Genomic DNA, 4357 nt, shown 5'->3' on the forward strand with positions numbered 1-4357 from the left:
TGGAGGCTTGGGTCCTTTGCACTTGATTGATATAATTCTGCATGACCAAAGCATACGATGATTACAAAAATAATATAAGCATTGTAGCTTGCAAATGACTAAGATAATTGACATAAGCACGCCAAGCAGGTATTGTTTTAGTATTGAGCATGCATAGTTGGCATCCATGATCAACACAAAGGTGGATCAATACGAAATGATAAGGAGTATAAGATAAGTGAATAGTGCATGGAATAAGGCCCTGAGAAAGTTTGCTGGAGATGCAAAATTGAAATACATATTAAATATGGATCACTCCACTTGAAGGATATATCAATATGCTTGAATGATATATTAATTCAGATTAACAGTGCAAATGAATAAAGCTTGGATTGCAAAGATGAAGTTTTTTCTGAAAAAGATATATATAATTAAGACTTGATTAAAATAATAACCAAAACAAGCGATAATATGTTTTTGGCACTGTGCAACCTCTACACGGCATGATCCACAAAGGTGACTTTATGGAGCAGATAATAGCATGCTCCATATAAATAATATAATGCATAGCCATAAGTAGGCTAATAGAATAGCATGTGTTAGTCAAAAAGGTGATGTGACTATTTGACTCACACACTAAACAAGATAATGATACAATATAATAATGCAAGTGGTAAGTAAAATAATAGAAGTGGATCAATAAATAATAAGAAAATGATGCTGGCGCACCATATAATGCATCAGAGTACAACTAATCAATCAATCTTTTTGACTTGGGCAAACCAAATGCGTGTGCTTTTGTCTATGCTTAAGACAATTCAATGAAACATAAATTTTATGAATATATTATAACAGTAAACCAATATATATGCTATATTGAGATCAACGAGGCAAGATAAAAAATCTTATCTTGCTGAAGCAATTCGCAGAGATGAGGCTCAGAGTATTGAGCAAGTGTTCCTCCTCCCTTTCTCATTGTGTTTGCACAGCTCTAGAGAGGTGAGGCCTGCCACGAAGGTGATTTACGGCGATGGCCAGATTTGCTGATGATGTTTCATGGTGGGGAGGTGAACGGCAGAGCTAGCCTCAACGGTTGACAACGATGGTCAGCGGCTTGCATGTTGGCTGAAGCCCCCAGTATGTGAATGAATGTTGAGCTCAACCTTCTTCTACTCAAGTTTTTGATTCTCTTTATGTAAATTTGGCTTGATTGATTTGCTTGGCATGTTGTAATTTCCTTCTCAGCATGTTGCATGAGTCTGAATGGCACCATGTTTTAACATGGGTAAGCCCCCCAAGAGGTTGTGGTCTCGAAAAGGCATAGTGTTTGGCAATGAATTGCAAAATTGATTTTTGACAAAGGCTAGGTGTGCTGATTTCTGGTGGAAACTCAGAGGTAGATGGCTTGTTGAGTTGGCAGTACTTGGCTTATTTCAAAAAGGGGAAATAGAAAACTGTTTGTCATCATAATGTGTGATTGTCTAGGCTTGTTGTAGTTAAAAAGATGATTTCTACTGTATAGCAAAAGGGTGGATGGGTTTGCTTGTTTGGATGGCATGGTGTCCTTCTTTGAATTTGCTTGACATAAAGCCCCCAAGTCAGCTTGTTGGGGTCAGCAATTGGTTGCAGAGTTGGGTTATGTTCTCTTTGGCTTAATCGGGGTCGAGAAACAGAGTAGAGGCTTGCTTCTATATATATTTTTTTTTACAACTAGTTTCAAAGAAGATCTCTGGAAGAAGCAAATTAAAGATGAGAAGGAAGAAGTGAAGCAAGTTGCTGGAAGAGATACACACGGCCTATTTTCCTTCAGATAAGTAACAAATAGTTTGCTTCCCTCCAGGAGGAAAACTAAAATTTACAGCAACTTATGGCTTCTTGTCTCTCTCTTTTGCTTGGCATGAAGCCCCCAAGTCATTTGGAGTTTGCATGTGTAGTTTGCTGTGATGGATTTGCCTAAGCCTCTGTAGGCCTTTTGCAAGATGTTTTGTCTGAGAAGGTATGTCTACAACATAAGAGAAAATATTAGAAATGCTCTTGCATCTTTTTTTTATTTTTTCAGAACAACTTAACAAAGCAAAATCAAAGAGAATGCTCTTATCTTCAAAATTTCTTGTAGTGCAGTTGCATGAATACTAATTTCAAAGCTTGTGATTTTTCAGGAGCCACTACAAGACTAATGGCCTAGTCCCTAGCAGAGTCGCCATTTATGTTGGGGTCTTTTTCCGTCGGAAGGCTCGTTCGGGCTTGTTGATTCTCGGACCGCCATAGAGCGGTGGATCAAGCCTTCGTTGCCCCTTTTTCTGAGTTAGCGAGGACTAGGCCCAAAGCATCCCGAGGGAAAAGCATGTTGATCGGTTCATAATTGTATATCATTTTGTACCCTTCTAGCTTATGATTTGGTTATGTTTTTTAGTTAAACTTGTGCTTTTAATCCTTTTTGTGTTTATCTTTCAGTTCATTGAGCTTTAGGTAATAATGATGGCTTTGGATAGTAAATGATGCAATCCATGCATGTTAGGGCCTAATTTGGATGAATGGATGAAGAGCTTAAAGACAAACTCAATTTTGGCTACAGTCCCCTGCCAGCCCAGTTTCGTAGGTCATATTGCAAGCTTTGTTTCAACAATCTACATAGCTCTAATGAGGCCACATTCTTCATGAAAGTTGTTCCAACTGGTGTGTACTATAACATATCCAAAATTCAGCCCCATTGGATAAATCTGGAGTCCGTTACCTAGCAAACACAGAGCCATGCTCAGGATGGATTTTATCAGCGCGCAAAATGAGTTAGCAATTTGTTTTGGCCTTAACTTCCTCCTCCGACCTTGGATTGGCCCAAATGATATATGGCTGGAAAGAAGACATTCTGAACTTCAAGTTTGAGTGCTTAAAGTCTTAATTTGCTTAAGGGAAGCCCAATTCGTAAGCCCTTGAAGTTGCTGGTCATGCTGACCTCAGGATGAGCTATTATTTCTGGTTGGAAGCTTGGTCATGATGACATGAAGATGAGCTAGGGCTGCTGGTGGGATTTATTAGTGAAGTGCATCAACCATTTCAGATTTTATAATGCAAGTGTTGTATGCATTAGTGAAGTGCATCAACCATTTCAGATTTTATAAAACAAAGTGTTGTATGCATTAGCCATACTTAATTCAGATTTTCAGCTTCCTTAGGCCTATATATAGTGAGGTTTCCCAAGCTTGTAAACACACCCCAAGGGGGGGGAGCTCTCAAGCACTTCTCTAGAGCTCCCTTCCCTTCTCTCCCTCAAATTCTCTTAGTTTCCCTTTGTAGTTCTCAATTGTTGTAATAAGATCATTCTATTAAATTTTCTTTGTACTAAATATCAAACACTTTTCCTTTCTCTTCTTCTAAATTCTTCAAATGCTCTCTTCTCCAAACACTTCTCCCATTTCCTTCATCAAATTCTCTAAAGTTTTCAAACACATGTTCTTCCAAAATCCTCAAAGTTCTCAAACATCTCTCTACTTCCCTTCTCTTCCAAAAGTCTTCATGTCTCAAACACTTCACAAACACATTTCTCTTCCTTCCCTAAGTTCTCAAATTCTCCAAGTTCACAAACATCCTCCAAGTTCTCAACCACTCTCTTCCAAATTCTCAAAGTTCCTAAACACTCTCTTCCAAAATCCACAAAGCTCTCAAAACACCTCTCTACTTTCTTCTCCAAATCCTCCAAGTTCTCAAACACTCTCTTCCAAATTCCCCATGTCTTAAACACATTCCCTTCCAAAATCCTCAAAGCTCTCAAACACATGTTCTTCCAAAATTCTCTAAAGTTCCCAAACACTTTCTTCTCCCTCCTCAAAGTTCTCAAACACTTCCCTTCTCTCCCTCAAATTCTCTTAGTTTTGCTTTCTAGTTCTCAATTCTAGCTTTCTTTAATGTTTTCTTAGTTGTAATTTATTTTTCTTGTAATGTACATTCTTTCTTAAGTATTCAAGTTTAATTAGTTTCCAAGTTTCAATTATGGTTTTTGTTCTTATTCATTATGCTTATAAGTTAATATGCTAGTTTGAATGATTGATCACCATTTAGGCTTGCATGTTAGCTATCTTGGTTTGAATTAAGAGTATACACCATGCTTTAATTCGAATTGAACTATGAATAGGAAGAGTATGTATGGACATTCGACAACAGGGATTAGATACATGCTTGGTTGTTTAAAATGTTCTTCTATGCTTAATGGGTTCCTAATGCTTAATTTTAGGTTAGACAACAAATGATCAAATTAGGGAATTAGGAACACAAGGTTATGACCACACACCATGGCTTAATCATACTTTAGCTAGAATCAATCCATTAATCTAAATTGAACTTGGGAACTTATTTGCTTGAGTTACTTATTTCTTTCTTCCTT

General features: G+C 37.5%; 1 long non-coding RNA gene across 2 annotated transcripts; it reads left to right on the forward strand.

Moving 5' to 3' along the window:
* Positions 1–766: 766 nt before the first annotated feature.
* LOC148285834 (uncharacterized) lies at positions 767–3944 on the forward strand. 2 transcript variants are annotated; one of them, XR_015832786.1, is made up of 3 exons: positions 773–1975; positions 2139–2343; positions 2434–3944. It is a non-coding gene; the product is annotated as an uncharacterized LOC148285834 (long non-coding RNA). The 2 variants fall into 2 exon arrangements; XR_015832785.1 differs by having other exon boundaries at positions 767–1975; positions 2139–2455.
* The last annotated feature ends 413 nt before the right edge of the window (positions 3945–4357 follow it).

The sequence above is a fragment of the Prunus avium genome, unplaced genomic scaffold (assembly GCF_965620075.1).
Source record: "Prunus avium unplaced genomic scaffold, drPruAviu1.hap1.1 HAP1_SCAFFOLD_1454, whole genome shotgun sequence".
Lineage (NCBI taxonomy): Eukaryota > Viridiplantae > Streptophyta > Magnoliopsida > Rosales > Rosaceae > Prunus > Prunus avium.